Below are 19,467 nucleotides of genomic sequence, written 5' to 3' on the forward strand. Positions count from 1 at the left end.
CAATGTCATCTCCTAGATCTAGACACAATCCTCTGGTTTATAAGCTGTGCAATATAAAACAACTTTTTTACAGCAATGGACACGTGTTGGTCAAAAATGTGGTCACTGTTCACATAATTTGCCAAATCCAGAACACTTGGGTCAACTTTCAGAGACATATTGTTAATGTGGTAGTTCCCCAGGATAGATGACTTCCCAAATTATATGATAATGCATTTCGTTGGCATTTAGTTTCAGTTCATGATTTTGCCATAAGTTATTTATTTGGGACAAATATTTCTGCTGGCAAAGTAATTTGGGGATTCAATAACTGCTTCTAGCTTGCAGTTGTCTTGCAAACGTAGTCAGCCAGAGCCCTTTGGTATTTGCTTTTACTTCAGAAAAGTAGATGCCAAACAGGAGAGGTCCCAGCAAAGAACCCTGGGTGACTCCAGTGGTGACTGCTCTTTTTGTATATGTAACTTCTCCTATGTTGAATTCTGCATCATATCTGTGAGACAGCTGTCAATCCAGTGGGTGACATAGGGGTTTATTCCCAGTTGATTTAGCTTTTCTACTATGCCTGAGTGGGGAATTCTGTCCAAAGCTTTGACTAAGTCGAGGAATGCAGTGTGTATCATTTTGTCTTCATCCATTGCTTTAATTGAGCTTTTCAAAAAAATCCACCAGGTTGAGTGAGCATGACCTGCTCTCTATATGACTGTGCTACATAGGAAGGAATGTTGGAGAAATACTCTCCTAGTCTATGATAGCATGCTCCCTAGATTTACATTTAACAATATTGCTCAGGGACAATTTTTTCGAACATCCAGGTTATGTACTAATGATGAGACATACAGAGAGAACTCTGCAGAACTGATGGTGAACTTAAAAGCAAGGGGATATAATCAGAACATAATATAGCGGGCATTTAATAAAAGTAAAGACGAGAGGTTCAATAAAGCAAAACCCTGGTTTTCTGAAACTGTACAGGTGCATGACAGGGAGACTGATATAAGTAGGCAGCCCCTATGAGTAACTGAATTACAGCAATAATGTGACATTATTCGAGAAAATTGGAAAATCTTGTTAACAGATGATAGGGTGACGGCATTAATAAGTCAGGAATCCACATTTTGTTTTAATCACAACAAGAACCTAAAGGATTTGCTATGCACAACTCAACAAGGGGTTAGGAAACCTGTCATAGGGCAACAAGGGACATTCCCTTGTAGACACTTCAAAGCTTGTCAATACATTAGACATAACAAAATATTCATCCATCCACTGTCTGGAAAGAGCTATTCATTGAAACAATATGCTGACTGTTTGACTAGTAATATTATATACTTGACTGACTGTATGCAGTGTTGTTCATTTTATGTTAGCAAAATGAATTGCAGATTGAAAGACAGGGTGCTACAACATATGTCAGCGATACGTACAGCAAATATACACAATGCTCTACATATATAAGTCAGAATGCTTTATATGATCCCAGTTTAGTTTGCAATAATTTTAAGAAGTCTGTATTTTTATAGTCGATTTCATACAACACAGTCCCGGGAGGGGGGGGGGGTACTCTAACAACATGCTTGGGTTTCATGAAAAGTGTTGGCAGCTTAAACTTAATTCCAGTGTTTCAACTAGTTTGAATGACGTTATTTCCATCAGCAGTGTGCTTAAATGTTGAGTTGTGAACCTGTGATTGGATTGTGAAGATTTACTTTATTCCATCTTTGTGATTTCCATGTATTTTCATTTTTTTACCTTTGTCAGTACTATTTACATGCTTTTCGATGATTTATTCCAGAATTGCATGTATTTTAACATTATTGATTTTTTACCTTTAAGAGATAATTGATTTAATTGAATTAATTTACTTGTTGCACTGTGATTGGGTCATACATTTTTAAATATGTGGTGTATCAGGTAATCTATTTACTCTGAAGAAGTTCTGCAACTGCTGGAATGGAAGCACTAAGGTACAGCTTTAAAAAATTAGTTTTAGATGTTGCTATTTGCTCCTGGGGACATTTTCTTTGTTTTTAGCACTTTTGGTGGACGTCTTTTGTTAGATAAGAATGCTTGATTACCAAAACCATTTTAAACTCAAAGCTAAAATAAACCTGTCCTAATTTCCACGTGTAACATACAGCTGCTACAAACTACACTAAATGATGTATACCATTTCATAGGTTCACAGGTACATAGGTAGGTACTAGGCTATCAGCCCTGGGGCCTATATAAGCCTAGCCAAAAAAGTTCCCTGGCTTCCTCCTGCCAAGAAAGCTATTTTCCTGCACCCCTGTCTAGTAGAGCCACAGAAGTGATCCCCAGGGTGAATTTCCTATTTCCCATCCAATTGTTGAGATTTTTCTTAAAGAGGGCTAATGAGGAGCTTTGCTTGACATGAATGGGTAGTCTGTTCCAGAGCATGGGAAGTCTCTGGGACAGGAATCTATCCCTCCAGCATGTTCTGTTTATTGTGCTGGCAAGGATTAGGTCCCTGGAGCATCTTGCTCGGAGGGATTGGAGTTTCTTTAAGTGTAGCGTATCCAACAGATATGGGTTTGACATGGCTTTGTATGTTAGGCAGAGGTCGCCTCTGAATAGTCGATAAGCAATGGAGTAGAGCTGGAGTTTTTTGAGACGGTCCGCATATGGCATCTGTTTGAGGCTGGTAATCCTCTTAGTGAGGTATTTCTGTGGCCTTTCTAGTTGTTGTAGATGTCTTGCAATTTACATGCCAAATGGGGCGTTGTACTCTATAATGGGTCTGATGAGGGATGAGCAGAGAGTAATAATGACTTTTTTTTTTTCTGGAGGTGAATCCCTTTGTGATGAGGCGTGCCACATAGAAGGATTTCCTGACTACTGTGGCAATGTGATTATCAAAGGAGAGACTACTGTCCACCTATGTCCCAAGGTCTCTTATCACACTTTCAGTGTTTAGTAGGCTACTGCCTATGTGGTAGTTCATGGGTACAGTGTTTTTCCCAAAAGGGATGACAATGCACTTCTTGGTATTGAGCTTGAGGCCATGACTTTGACACCAAGCATCAGTCTCAGTGAGGCCCCTTTGTAGAATGTCCACATCATTAGGCGATTCTATTATGGCACCTTGTTTGCATTTGTCTGTGAACTTCATTAGCCAAAGTCCTGCTGTATTAGCCTGGACTTCTGAGAAGTAGTTGCCAAACAGGAGAGGACCCGGGACTGAGCCCGTGGTACTCCATTTGTCACTGGTCTGAAGTTGGATTTGTAGTTGGCTTCTTTCACTGTATGGGTTCTGTCAGTGAGCCAGTTGGCCACCCATCTTGTGACATAGGGATTTATGCCCAGTCTAGTGAGTTTATCTATAATTCCAGAGTGGGGGATGGTGTCAAAAGCCTTGGCGAGGTCAAGATAGGCTGTGTGCACCACCTCACCTTCGTCCACGGCTCTAGTGACTGCTTCAAAAAAGTCAATCAGGTTTAGGAGACATGGCCTACTTTTTACAAACCCAAACTGAGTGGGATCCTGAGTTTGGAGGTTACATATGTCCTTGTTTATAAGCTCCAAGATGATATATTCCATGGTCTTGCAGACCAGGCTCGTCAGGCTAATGGGGCAGTAGTTCTCATGGTCCGTGGCTGCGCCCCCTTTGTGGAGTGGAATAACTGTGGCTGTGTGCCATTCAGTAGGCAAAAAGCCTGAAGTGAGGCTATGATTGAACATGATACTTAGGTGGGGTGCCAGTTTGTTCTGTAGTTCATGCAGAATGCAGCCTGGGATGTTGTCAGGTCCCTTGGATGCTGTGTTCTTGGCTTTGGAGAGTGCAGTCTTTACTTCTGCAGCTGTGATTACAGGAGCTTTGCATTCTTCTGGTATAGTGATGGGCCCTTTTGGGGGTGAGGGGGGTGAAGTTTGCACTGAACCTATCTGCAAGGATGTTGGCAGTATTAGTTGGTTCTGTATATCTAGTGCCATTGTGCTGTAGCTCAGAGCAGATCTGAGTGTCACCATTGAGATTCTTTACATAGCTGTAGAATGCTTTGTGGTCATCTTTAGAATCAGTGGCAGTTTTATTTTCATAACTAGCTTTGGAGGATTTTATGAGGGATCTCAGCTTCTTACTGAGGCTGACCAGGGAGTTCCTGCAATCAGGGTATTTTACTCTTTTTTTTGCAACAGCTTCTTCCTTCTGTTGTAGAGTTTGTTTATTGCAGGGGACCACCAGATTGGCTTCCTTTTTTTGGAAGATAGCATCTTGGTTCTGTTGGGGATGGCACAATCCATGCACTCATGTATGTGCCTATACAATGCATTTGTATAGAATTCAGCAGTCATACCTCTATTTTCTGTCTGTATGGGTGTCATGAGGCTTGCCACTTCTGTCTTAAGAAGCATGAAGTTGGCTTTGAAGACGTTTTTTATGGTAGTTTCCTTAATGGGTGGTGGGGGTGGGATATTGATGTCTAGGGTGATTAGCTTGTGGTCAGATCTGACCAGCGAGGAGTTTACCTCTGGCATGGAACATTGATTGCCCATATTGGTAATGACCAGGTCCAGGATATTGGTGCCCCTGGTGGGGCTATGGACAAGTTGATCCAGGGCATTGCAATTTATGAATTCCAGAAAGCGTTCAGCAAATTAGTTAGTACATGAGTAGTTTTCCCAGTTGATGGTGGGATAGTTGAAATCACCCATTATTAAGATATTGGGCTGTATCTTAATATTACCCAGTATATCAAGAAACATGGAGTGGGCATCCTGGGACATGGTGGGGGATCTGTAACAATCTCAACCTGGATTGCAGTCTTGCCCAGTGTTAGTTGCACTTGGTTAATGTCGGATGCATTATGTTGAGCAACTAGCCTGGAGGTGTGGATATCCTTAATGAATATGGACACGCCTCCTCCTTTAGTGTTTTGGTCCAGGTTAGGTGTCCGAAAGGTGTGGTATGAGTTATAGCCTAGTAATGCAGGGGGTGCTCTCTGGAGCCTTGAACCAGGTCTCTGTCAATGCACAGATGTCGATGTTCTCCATTTTAAGGAAAGCCTGTAGTGAGTGCATTTTGAGGTTTGGACTTCTGGCATTGAGTACCATTGCCCTCAGATTTTGCTTGCTTATACCTGCTATGGTGATGAGTTTGTCATTTGAACCTTGCCTACAAAAGGCACTATTGGGGTGGGAAGAGCCTTAGCCAGTATCCAGAATCCCAGAGGTGACAGGTGCAGGCCATCTCTGGCAAAGCATCATGGTCTATCAATCATGTCGTCCCAGGCAAACAGACACTGGATCCCCTTAGAATGACACCAGAAGCTTACCCAATTGTTGAAGTCAATCATTTTCTCCTTGTATTGTGGTATCATTCTTGGCGATGGCAGGATGCTACTCAGGGCTAGGGCTTACAGTTCACATTTTGAGTAAATAGGATGCTCACTAAAAGTCAGAGAGCCATAGATGTGATGCTCAGAATGGTGCAAATCTCAGTGTGATTAGAAAGAGAATATATAATCATTTTGAAGCTGTGATAAGGAGATACCTTCACTCTGAAGTACACTGGTCTTCCAGTTAGCATTTATAAGTAGCACATGTGAGAGTGCCACAATGCCCCATACTGAAGGGGTGTGCATGGGAACTCCATCAAGATAAAAGGTGTAACACTGAGCACTGATAATTGTTATTTTTTTGTGAGGATCACACTGTAATTTTCAAAACATCTTGAATCACTTTTGCTTCTCACACTTCTGATAGGGAGGTGATCAAAGGTGGCATTATTGTCTCTCTTTACAAAAGAACAGCTGGTAAATCAACATAGAGACAGCTGCCCAGTCCATGGCAATTATTCACATTATGCATGTAAGCAATAGCTACTGTCATCCTCTGGACAGTAAATTAAAGTGTAGGGAAACATATTATTCTCTAACAACCTAAGGTGTCATCACACAGCAAAGGCCCTCCTTTGGTCTAGCAGTCAACAAAAGTGATTATACCAAATTATACCCACTTTTGAGGACACTGTATCTGAAGATCTCAGAAATGCTGTCTATCATGCCCTGTTTAGCACATCAGACATGAATCATCTCTTTACTTTATCTCTTCCTACCCCTCCACCTTTTACAGTAAACGTACATATTCCTCCTCGGGGATCCTGCACACTAATGCTGCAACATTTCTTTATTGTTTATGTATTTATTGACATTTGTTTATTGTGAAAGTCCAGTTGGGAACAGGTGTCCTTTTTCAGCTGAGGCCCCAAGGAGAAAGCTCCAAGGTATTATAGTTAATGCAATCAGTATATTTCATTGAATATATAGCATAATAGTCAGTATAATAACATTTGTATTGATATTCAAAAACAAGAAATTTACAGGAGATACAGAACATGCCTTGGAACTGTGGCTGGTGACACACTTCTGCAGCCCTCAGACAATGGTGGGCAACGCATACAGCACCACACTGTTGCAGACACATAACATCACTGAAAATGTATTTAGATTTATGAAGACTTGTTTCTTTCACTTATATTTCTGATATCACAATGCAGTATACACTTGAGATCTGTAGTAATGCATATGTGGTTGGTCATGTCATACAACATGGTGATGTGCAAGAATATACAACATGGGGATTTCACAGTACTGTGTGACAGACCTATAACAGCAGAAGAGGAAAAGATGTGTCACAAATCCAGGGAGGAACTAACTTCAACAATACCACATGTGAAGCAGTGGTAGGGACAATGCATTATGGCAAAGAGGCTGTGTCTGTTCCACAACTTTGGTGCATAAGAAAGAAAACGCAGAAGAAAATTAATGTATGTATTAACACATATTTAGGCTATGTAATGCAATGGACTGACTGTTCATGATCTGCATCAGACATTACCTTAGACACACAGGCCAGATGGGTAGGATGGGTAAAGCCATTACCATTTACAGAGATGGGCTAAGCACAGTGACAAGTGACAGTTATTCTATAACAGGTGTAAGGCATAAGTCATTCATGCAGAATGGTAGAAAGGTTGTAGGAGTCAGGAATCACATTCACCTGTGTAGATGTGAAGCTTTCATGCTGTGAATGTTGACTAGTTGTACTTTGTGACCCTGCAGTATCAACTCTGATTGCATCCTGATATCAAAATGGCATAGCACTCTGTTAGAATGCATAGATAGGTACCCCTCCTTAACCCACTTTGTAAGGAAACAGTAGACAGATGGTATCTAGAACCGCAATGATCGCTAAGCTAGTGACTGCATTCAGTAGGTCAACATGGCAAAGAAAATGCATGGAACTGTGGGACTGACTGGCCTGCCCAGGGGATGTTTTGTCAGTGAAGCAAGATAAGAAAGGTCTATGTCCATGAGAGCCCACATCTAGTGGAGGAGGCAGTCAGCCATGAACACATGTGACAGAGATGCAGTCTCTGGAACAGTGTGTGCCATCTGCATAATCCTGGCTTCTGGCTACACACAATGCATGCTAACATTTGCATGATCACTGTGGACATTTGCAAGAATCCTCATGGAAGTACCAATGGATATTAACATGGCTACCCCTCTGTTCAGCAGGCATGTCTGCCCCATGTCTATATATGCTATGTCACCCTAGATGTAGTGCAGGTCATCTCACAGTTCTTGCAGTAGTTGTATATAGTCATGTAAGCCACAAAGCTCAGTCATATTTTCTACAGCATTATGTATAACAGTAATTTATGATCAGATTACTGACCATCACATCCTTTGAGTGATGACAAAGGTAGCACCCAGGTCAGGAAATGACCAGCAGTTAAGGTGGCAATGATCATCCACACTGCTCTGTCCCACAGTGTATGTGCCTTAGAGGCATTGTGGATCAAACATACTCTCCGAGGCTGTGACTGCTATTTAGAACAGGTGAAGCTTTGATGGATAGGACATCCAGTGTGCTAAGCAAACGTGTTGCCAACAGTTCCGTCTGCCCTTTTACCATCATCTCATACAGTATGTGAGGGTGTGTATGTTCACTCCAATGTCAGAACTGTTGAGTTTGACACTGTGAAATCAGACTATGCCATGTATACAGTGTCATCATTGTCAGCTACAGGTGATGCACTGATTCTAGGCATACGTCAATGTTTTGTGCTGAACCTTCCACCACTGAACTGTGAAAGTATAAACATAACATACAAGTGGCAGTGCTGAAACATATGCATCACCTCCAACACACACCACATACTTATGCATGCCAATTATTTGCATAACATAAGACAGCATGCATAGTTTCTTGGGCAGGCTGTCACAGCTGCAGACCCAATGTAGTGTCAATTTGATCTGCTCCAGCAGACTGAAACAGAAGATGGGAAGAGTGAGAGCTAGCATTTTATAGTAAGTGATGTGCATATGTTTTTATATTGCACTTTCTGAACAGTGTTCATTACTCAGCTGGAGAAAAGCACTGAAACCCTGCATCATCTCCTTGTGAAGTCAATAGGTGGCATCCAAATGGCCACATGCAATTGAAAACTTAACAAAGGTACTGCACATTATGTCAGACATGAAGGTGACTTTTGACTGGGTTTGATCTTCTTTGGCCCGACAGTTAATCCTTCTATATCACATCATATTATCTATCATGTTGCTTTCCTTCCTTATGCCATGTGTACTCTGGTATTAACCATCACTGCTTGTTCTCCCACTGCTGTCATCTCTCCATTGTACTCTATTTTTTTGTTCTTAGCTCCCCTGTATACCTTTGTCTATATTTTATGTTTGCTCGTCTGTGACTGATACCTTAACTAATCCTCCCTTCCTTCTACACATGCTACTTCCTATCATTCTTCTCTACTCTTCTTAAACATAGAAAATGAGCACCTGTCTTGGAAAAAAAAACTCCCACCATATGTCTTCTCCTAAGGTTATCCTTCTTTGTGTTCTTCTGCTTGTTCCTGCCCCATTTTTGGCTTTTCTATGTCCTCTTTCCCCCCAAATAAGAAGATGGATTCAGTAGGAGCTCTGCTGTTCTAGCCATCTGTGGCCTCTTCAATGTGCATGTTGCAGTTTGTGATGTGATGATGTGACCACCCATAATGTGGCCATGTCAGTAACAGGACTGCTGCCAATACAGCAATGTGGAATTGCAGCAGCTATGATAAATTACTATGAAAACCTTTCCTGGCACTGTGTCACATCTAATGCATAGCTAATCAATGGTGGGCTAAATTCATGCTACAACTTTTTCCCATTTAGCACAGCTTAATGGCAATATAAATATTTCTGAATGATGCCCCCCCCCTCCCGAATCAGGCTGTCTTAATAAACATTAAATTGTTAAACTGCTATGCGGTCTGCTTTATTATCTAACTATTAAATTATCAGATTATCCATATAAATGCATTAATTCCAGGATTAACACATACAGAAAAGAGCTGTAGTTGCTTTCAGACAGTAGCATTCTGAGCTGTTTGCCCATTTTTATAAATATACATTAATTCCATAGGAAAATCTTATTAAAACTGCCGATTTGCTGTTTATTCTGTTATAGGTTGCAGATTATTTTTTTTTATATAAACTTGTATTATTACAATAAGAAATCAGTTTTCCAACAAAAAAAAAATCTTAAAATAACATATACATTTGTTGTGAATACACAAATTAATTGATTATATTATATTTCTGAGTGTTGTTTCTTCAATATTTTCTGACTGCTGTATTGAAAGTCTTTACTAAACCAGAAGCTTTACATCCTTCAATGACACAACAATCAAACTTTCTGGGCCAACTTCAGTTTTATTTAGGTTGTATTTTACCAAAACAACATGCACAAAAGTATGAATCACAGAATAATAGAAATGCACTTTGGAAAGGAAAAGTATTATCATTCCTCATCATAAATGATTTCAAAGAGATACGTTTTTAATTTTCAATGAAAGCCAACCAAAGAGAGCCCCTCTGAGGAAGAATGTCTGACAGGAGATTAGCATGGTAAACAAAGGACTGCACACCTGAATACTCAAGTAGCATCTGTGAACCAGCAGTAGCCCTTGCCAAGCCAAGTATAGCAGATTAGTCACACCATTAACTCTTTCAGTTAAGAAGAGCCTGAGTCATGTATGAATAAAAACACCAACAACACCAGAATGGTAAAATAATCCAAAAAGATGGTCTGGCAGCCAGTGCAGATTATGCAGGACATGAGTATTATACTGGTAATGTGCATCACCAGTAGGTATCCTGCAGACACAAATATTATACTGGTAACATGCATCACCAGTAGGTATCCTACAGACATGAATATTATACTGGTAACATGCATCACCAGTAGGTATCCTGCAGACACAAATATTATACTGGTAACATGCATCACCAGTAGGAATCTTGCAGACACGAGTATTATACTGGTAATGTGCATCACCAGTAGGTATCCTGCAAACACGAGTATTATACTGGTAATGTGCATCACCAGTAGGTATCCTGCAAACATGAGTATTATACTGGTAATGTGCATCACCACTAGGTATCCTGCAGACACGAGTATTATACTGGTAATGTGCATCACCACTAGGTATCCTGCAGATATGAGTATTATACTTGTAATGTGCATCACCAGTAGGTATCCTGCAGATACGAGTATTATACTGGTAATGTGCATCACCACTAGGTATTCTGCAGACACAAGTATTATACTGATAATGTGCATCACCAGTAGGTATCCTGCAGACACGAGTATTACACTGGTAATGTGCATCACCACTAGGTATTCTGCAGACACAAGTATTATACTGATAATGTGCATCACCAGTAGGTATCCTGCAGACACGAGTATTACACTGGTAATGTGCATCACCACTATGTATTCTGCAGACACAAATATTATACTGGTAACATGCATCACCAGTAGGTATCCTGCAGACATGAATATTATACTGGTAACATGCATCACCAGTAGGTATCCTGCAGACACAAATATTATACTGGTAACATGCATCACCAGTAGGAATCTTGCAGACACGAGTATTATACTGGTAATGTGCATCACCAGTAGGTATCCTGCAAACACGAGTATTATACTGGTAATGTGCATCACCAGTAGGTATCCTGCAAACATGAGTATTATACTGGTTATGTGCATCACCACTAGGTATCCTGCAGACACGAGTATTATACTGGTAATGTGCATCACCAGTAGGTATCCTGCAGACACGAGTATTATACTGGTAATGTGCATCACCAGTAGGTATCCTGCAAACACGAGTATTATACTGGTAATGTGCATCACCAGTAGGTATCCTGCAAACATGAGTATTATACTGGTAATGTGCATCACCACTAGGTATCCTGCAGACACGAGTATTATACTGGTAATGTGCATCACCAGTAGGTATTCTGCAGACACGAGTATTATACTGGTAATGTGCATCACCAGTAGGTATCCTGCAGACACGAGTATTATACTGGTAATGTGCATCACCACTAGGTATTCTGCAGACACAAGTATTATACTGATAATGTGCCTCACCAGTAGGTATCCTGCAGACATGAATATTATACTGGTAATGTGCATCACCAGTAGGTATCCTGCAAACATGAGTATTATACTGGTAATGTGCATCACCAGTAGGTATCCTGCAAACACGAGTATTATACTGGTAATGTGCATCACCAGTAGGTATCCTGCAAACATGAGTATTATACTGGTAATGTGCATCACCACTAGGTATCCTGCAGACACGAGTATTATACTGGTAATGTGCATCACCAGTCGGTATCCTGCAGACACGAGTATTGTACTGGTAATGTGCATCACCACTAGGTATCCTGCAGATATGAGTATTATACTTGTAATGTGCATCACCAGTAGGTATCCTGCAGACACTAGTATTATACTGGTAATGTGCATCACCACTAGGTATTCTGCAGACACGAGTATTATACTGGTAATGTGCATCACCAGTAGGTATCCTGCAGACACGAGTATTATACTGGTAATGTGCACCACCACTAGGTATTCTGCAGACACGAGTATTATACTGGTAATGTGCATCACCAGTAGGTATCCTGCAGACATGAATATTATACTGGTAACATGCATCACAAATAGGTATCCTGGCAGCAGAGGTTTGCACTAATTGTAGGTGCGTAAGTTCAGTACTGGCAAGTCCACATTAAACAGCATTACAATAATCCAGCCATGATAAGACTAAGGTGTGAACAATGACTGAATGATTAGCTTGAGATAAAATGTGCTTTAGCCAGTGTGTTTCTTAAATGAAAACAAGATGGTTTTACAACAGATAACTTTTGGTCCTGTGAGTCAGCCTTTAGGATAGCTCCTATATTGTGTACTTTCTAAACAAAGACAATCTTACTGGCATCATAAAAAACTTTCCATTAACTTCAGTTTTGGAGGCATTTTAAAAGCATGGCTTCTATATAGTCTGCTAGATAATACACACTCGCCATCTCATGCATGACAAATGTAGAGATATATCTAGACATTATTTGCATAACTATGGTATGGCATTACCTTTCCTGTAATAGATCCAATGGAAGCATGTATATATGGAAAGCAATGGGCCTAGATTTGAACCTGTGGAGACATAACAATCCAGCAGGTAAGATGCAGATTTGTTCAGACTTGAAGAAAACTTTTGGAAGCAGCCTGAAAGGTATGATATAAACCAATCTAAAAATGTGGTGGAGAGCCCAACGTATGACTTTAACTTTTCATATATTTATAAGTTCATAGGTAAGTACTAGGTCAGCTGTCCTTGCAGTTCATTTTAAGCCTAGCCAATTTACCTTTTTTGTGCTTAAACTACCCTATCTATTTGGTTATCGATTGACCTTACCCATCCCATTATCAACAATAATTATATGTTACTCCCAATGAGAATAACTGAGATCATCCCATCTATAATGTGAGGGGGCCCATGCATGGGATAAAGCATTTAGGAGCTGCATCTGTCCATTACAGGTGACAGTCCCAAGGTAAATCATCTGTGCCCCAGCCATAGATCTAAGTTGCACTTGAATATGAGCAGAGATGAAGTTTGTTTTATGTGGATGGGATTGTCTGTTCTACGGCAGCAATATCCTCTGCAAGCTGTACCTGTTCTTCCAAACTGTTCTGTTGATGATGAGGTTTGACTTGCTGATATGCAGTAAATCAACTAGCAATAGGTCAGACAATGTCAGCTATGCCAAACACAGGTCACTTCTTAGCAGCATGTAGAATATCAGGTGTAGTGACAGGGCTTTGAATTGGTCCATGTAGGTCATGTTGTTTAGGCCTTTAATCTTTTTAGTAAGGTATCGCTGTGGGTGTTCCAGTTATTGCATGTGTCTGGACAGGGTTCTTTTTTCAAGTGTTGAACTACCACAATGTCAAATTACAAAATCTTGAGACTACAAACTCAAATATTCAGAACACTGAAACCTTAAAACATTGTGGATTACTTTACCGACATGCAGAATATTGAATGTGAAGCAGTGCGGAATGGTACATTGCCCAATAATTAATGTAGTGCAATCTTGGAGTTGCTATATTTAATGTGCAGGGGGGTGGGGGGTGCGGGGGGGGGCTATCCTTCTGTTCAAAAATGTAAAAAAATGTAAGATGTCTGAGTTAATTTTCAAATCACTAAGGATATTTATGCAGGCATTAGGTATATAACTACAGTAGTAGTGTTTGTTTGCTTCTACATGTCTTTCTTCTTTATATTTTAGAGTTTAAAAAAAACAGCACTTACTTCTGTTTTAGATAATGCAGTCCTGTAGTGGTTTAGTGCAGGTCCTAGGAGTTTGTATGCGATGTGCACCATGTTGGTTATGTTTGTTTTGAGGATATTTAAAGGGATACAGCGTTATGTTCAGAAACGTGAATGTCGGTGTTTTACAGTTTCAGTGTTCTGAATAGTTGAGTTTGTTATCTTGAGATTTTGCAGTTCGGCATTGTAGTAGTTTGACATTTGAAATCAGAAGCCTGGACAGAAACAGGCCAGAGAGAGCATTATATTTAATGACAGGTGTAACGAGGACTGAGTAAAAGGGGATAATGCCAATCCCTAGATCTAGCCACATTCCCTTTGTTTATAAGCTGTGCAAAATAGAAGGACTTTCTTGTAATAGACATATGTTGATCAAAAGTTAGATCACTGTCCACATAAGTATCCAAATATTGTTCAATCAATAGACAATGATCAACAACATCAAATGGTGCCAAGAAATCCAGGAAGACAAAGACTGAATAGAAATGCTGGCCTCTGACCATGAGGAGATCCTGAAAGGTTTGTGCAAGGGCAGTTTCAGTGCTATCTTGATTGAGATACCTGGACTGAAATGGGCTATGTGTATATTTTCCAGAAGATGATTCTATAGCTGCTTAATAAACACCTTGTCAATAACATTACCTAACAACAGACAGTTATAGTTTGGGTACAAATTGGTTTCTTAATAGTAGGGATGGTCATTACTCCCTTAAATGCCATCAGAAAAATCCCCAAAGCTTAAAGACAGACCTATTATGTGGCGAATCACTGGTCCCAGAACATCAAGACTAATTTTGACTAACCCTGATGGACAAGAATATACAGTGGATATAAAAAGTGTACACAGTCCTGTTAAAATGGCAGGTTTTTGTGATATAAAAAATGTGACCACAATAAATCGTTTCAAAACTTTTCCCACCTTTAATGTGACCTATAACCTGTACAATTCAATTGAAAAACAAACAAATCTGTTGGGGGAAAATATAAAAAATCAAAAAAGTACAATAAGCTAGTTGCATAAGTGTGCACACCCTTAAACTAATATTTTGTTGAAGCACCTTTTGCTTTAATTACAGCATTCACTCTTCTTAGGTACACACCTGCCATCAATTAAAGAGACTCTCATTAACCCCAGATAAAGTTCAGCTGTCCTAGTAGGAATTTCGTGACATTTGCTCAGTTGCCTGTTACAGCAAAAGCCATAGTTCACAGAGAGCTTACAAGGCATCAAAGGGATTTCATTGTTGAAAGGTATCAGTCAGGAGAAGGGTACAAAAAAATTTCCACAGCATTGGATATACCATGGAATACAGTGAAGACAGTCATCAAAAAGTGGAGAAAATATGAGACAACAGTGACAACTGGACGTCCCTCCAAAACTGATGAAAAAACAAGACAAAAACTGGTCAGGGAGGCTGCCAAGAGACCTACAGCAACACTGAAGGAGCTGCAGGAATTTCTGGCAAGTACTAGTTGTGTACAACATGTGACAACAATCTCCCGTATTCTCCATATGTCTGGCCTATGGGGTAGGGTTGCATGAAGGAAGCCTTTTCTTACAAAGAAAAAAACATCCAGGCCCTGCTAAAATTTGCAAAACAATACATCAAGTCTCCCAAAAGAATGTGGGAAAATGTGTTATGGTCTGATGAGACCAAGGTTGAACTTTTTGGCCACAATTCCAAAAGGTATGTTTGGTGCAAAAACAACACTCTGCATCACCATGGTCTGAACACCATCCCCATGGTGAACCCTGGTGGTGGCAGTATCATGCTTTGGGGTTGCTTTTCTTCATCTAGAACTGGGGCTTTAGTCAAGGTGGAGGGAATTATTAACAGTTCCAAATACAAGTCACTTTTGGCCCAAAACCTTCAGGCATCTGCTAGAAAGCTGAAGATGAAGAGGAATTTCACCTTTCAACATGAGAAGGACTCCAAGCATACATCCAAATCAACAAAAGAATGGCTTCAGCAGAAGAAAATTACAGTTTTGGAATGGCCCAGCCAGAGCCCAGACCTAAATCTAACAGAAAATCTGTGGGGTGACCTGAAGAGGGCTGTGCACAAGAGATGCCATTGCAATCTGACAGATTTGGAGCAGTTTTGCAAGGAAGAGTGGGCAAATATTGCCAAGTCAACATGTGCCATGCTGACAGACTCCTACCCAAGAAGACTGAATGCTGTAATTAAATCAAAAGGTGCTTCAACAAAGTATTAGTTTAAGGGTGTGCACACTTATGCAACCAGATTATTGTACATTTTTTATTTTTTATATTTTTCCCCTAACAGATTTGTTTGTTTTTCAATTGAATTGTTCAGGTTATAGATCACATTAAAGGTGGGAAAAGTTTTCAAATGATTTATTTTGGTCTCATTTTTTATATCACAAAAACCTGGCATTTTAACAGGGGTGTGACACTTTTTATATCCACTGTAGTCTCTTAGTTGTTAGCTGTAGTCCTATTAACATAGAAATAAATTCATCATAATCAGATTTATAAAGAGCCAGCCAAACTATAACAAAAGAACAGGCAGAAATTATACCAGTACCCCTAGGGTCTAGAGGTGGTAGGATAGATCTGATAGTGATAATCTAAATTGAGAAGTAACAAGTAACATGCTCAGAGTCTAGACTAGAAGAGCTCTTTGAATGGTAGTTCAGGTTGGGCTGCACACTCCCTTGACCACACAGAAGACTGCAGCCAATTAATCTGATGACACAGAGCTCTCTTTAGATATAAATGCTCCCCTTTTTAGTGCTCTAAACATGGCAAATGGCAAAGTGCTTCTCCAAATCAAGTTTGTCACTCCAAAAACGTATCCACCTATTATAATCTCTCCATCCTGTTCAACTAAAGACTTAGCACTATCCTCCAGACAAAACTATCGGACCCTAGATGAATAGCAAAAAAAAAAAAACGGAAGAAAATAAAGCTATACTTAAACACATATGGGCAATCAGAAAAGATGGCATGTAAAAGATAAACTTTAATAATAAATATTCAATAAAGTCCTTCCTGGACAATGTAATGCCTTGCCTAAAATTCCACTATAGCATTCAAACCTGGAGCAAGGTTTCATCATCAACATAAAGAAATTAAATATTTTAAATGGTGAGACTTCCACACTTAGCTTTCCAGATTCATTAATTAAATGTGGTGTTATATTTGAGTATAGATGTTGCTTTACCATAGACCCTGTCTCAGTTTGCACTAGCTATGAATGTGTGTGTGTGTGTGTGTGTGTGTGTGTGTGTGTGTGTGTGTGTGTGTGTGTGTGTGTGTGTGTGTGTGTGTATGTGTGTATGTCTTTGCGTGCATTTGCACATGCATGTATTTGAGTTTTTGCATTTGCATTTTTGTGTATGCACATATCTGTGTTTTTTGTGTGTCTGCATCTGTGTCTGTGTACGTGTGTGTGTGTGTGTGTGTGTGTGTGTGTGTGTGTGTGTGTGTGTGTGTGTGTGTGTGTGTGTGTGCACATGAGTGTGTTTGCATGATTGTGGATGTAGTTCATAAGATTGATGAAACCCATATGATCTAGACCATATGCTCCACATTTTAAATCATTATTCACCCACAAAGAAGGAAACCTGTTTCTTCTGGGAGGCAAACACCACTGCATTCCCTGCTAATTATATATACCAGCTCATAGATAGTACAACAGTGGGGAAAAGGACACATTCCTTGATCCCCACTGCACCTCAATTTCAGCCAAAACAATTCACTTTTTTTGAAATGTAAACCATATGATCTCTATCATACTGGTTTCATCATTTTAAATCATCGATATTATGGACTAGACCCATGCACACATATATGTGCATATCTGTGCGTGTCCAAATTGTGCACACGTGCATGCATGTCAGATTTCTTCTGCCTCCCAATTTGTATATCTGCTTATCATTATGCACTTTTTGTCTGTTAATATATATTTTCTTTTTGTTCCCCTTAATATTCCCTCTTACCTATTGCAATAAATCTGCAGTGTAACACAAACCTTTTTATAAGAATTTTATGAAGAGTGTAGAAATCAATGTATTATGCAGAAACTGGAGTTTACATTCACACCTCTCCACTCATCTGGCAGTTCCGCTTCATTAGTGATGAAAAATTAACCATTCCAGTGGTCATGGAGACTGATCAAACCTGCAAAAAAGGTGATCTCTAAAAAATATTGGAAATAAATAAAACCTAAATATCATTAAGGGATCTGCCACTGAGCTGCAGTATTAAGATGTGTTGCTCATCATGGTTCATGTTTATAATTTCACCTTTATCTTAAGAATCTTGCATCTGATGGTAGTTGCATGGAAAAAACAGCAGTGGTGCCTATACTAATTACAAATGAGGATTTAAAAACTGCAAAGGTATTTTACTGTTGTCTCAGGTCAATAAACTGCAAAAAATAACCATCATTCTCAATTTAGGCTGATGAATAATTCAATAATTAATTATAATAGCTACTTTATTTTAATTAAACCCTTGGTAATCTTGCACTAAAACTAAATAACTACTGATTAAATACTAATAAGGTAAACTTTTCATGTTGTTAATGCAACTGATATATTTTATTGGCAAATTACACATCTGGGAGCTTACTGCATTATAATTTTCACTCCTGTGCACACATGAGTATAAAACAATGATCCACTTATTTTTAAAGTTTGATGATCTATGTTAAAAAGGCAATGGCTTTTGAATATAGTAAGTTCCTAGAGTAAGTCACTTTACATTATAACTTTTTGTGTGTGTGTGTGTGTGTGTGTGTGTGTGTGTGTGTGTGTGTGTGTGTGTGTGTGTGTGTGTATGTGTGTTAAGACTGCACATATATGTATGAATTTTTTATATGATTTCTTCTGTGAAATTTCAGTACTGCCATATGTATATATGCATACACTCATGCAAAGATACACACTTTCTCACTCTCTCTCTCTTGACATATATCTATATTTATAACTAGCTATCTCCCTCCCTCTCTCTCTCTCTCTATATATATATATATATATGCATATACACACGTGTGTGTGTGTGTGTGTGTGTGTGTGTGTGTGTGTGTGTGTGTGTGTGTGTGTGTGTGTGTGTGTGTGTGTTTATTCTACAACTTGTGGCTACTGAAGTATTAAGGTATTATACCCGCATGGGAGGTGTGACGATGTGAGGTATTGCCAGCTATGCCAGGAGAAGTAAGGCAGTGGATCTGTAACATATGCCAGCATAGCTGGTTGGAATTTTGTAAAGAATTATATGTCATTTGTATATCAAACTGATTTGTTCAGATCCTTGTGTTGAAAAAGGTATTTGTAAAGCTGCTTGTGTTAAAAATGTACCAACAGTGGGTCCTGACTGTATTGCAACTGATTAGATGTATATATTTTAACAGAGGATACTGGAAGAGAAGAGGTTAATCTCAGTCCAGCTAACTTTGAAAAATAGTGACAAATTAAATTACTTAATTTAGGGCATAAATGTTGTGTCTTACAGTTCTAACTGTAGCCAGAGATAAAGTCTGTGACAGAGAATGGTTTATTAGCTCTTCTAGGAATAGTGGAAGTGTTTTATGGTTTTTTGACTTCCAGAAGGTGCAACAGGTTTTAGAAGGCTCTATGTGTGTATTACTGACACATTTGTGCTAAATCCTGGCAGCTTCTAGCCAAGTAGGTTGTAAGGGAACCAGAAGTCAGATGTCCAGATGTATGTGATGTCATTCTGTAATCCATCACTAAAATGATGTTCTAATGAAGTCTCAGAGCAC

The 19,467-nt window shown here is 39.5% G+C and overlaps 1 protein-coding gene across 3 annotated transcripts in view; it reads right to left on the reverse strand.

Moving 5' to 3' along the window:
* Positions 1–19,467, reverse strand: part of LOC122793408 (serine-rich coiled-coil domain-containing protein 1-like) — a 1,745,065-nt gene that overhangs the window by 1,279,178 nt on the left and 446,420 nt on the right. The window lies entirely within an intron of this gene.

Source organism: Protopterus annectens, chromosome 2.part0 (assembly GCF_019279795.1).
Source record: "Protopterus annectens isolate FY-2018-M chromosome 2.part0, PAN1.0, whole genome shotgun sequence".
In the NCBI taxonomy this organism is placed as follows: domain Eukaryota; kingdom Metazoa; phylum Chordata; order Ceratodontiformes; family Protopteridae; genus Protopterus; species Protopterus annectens.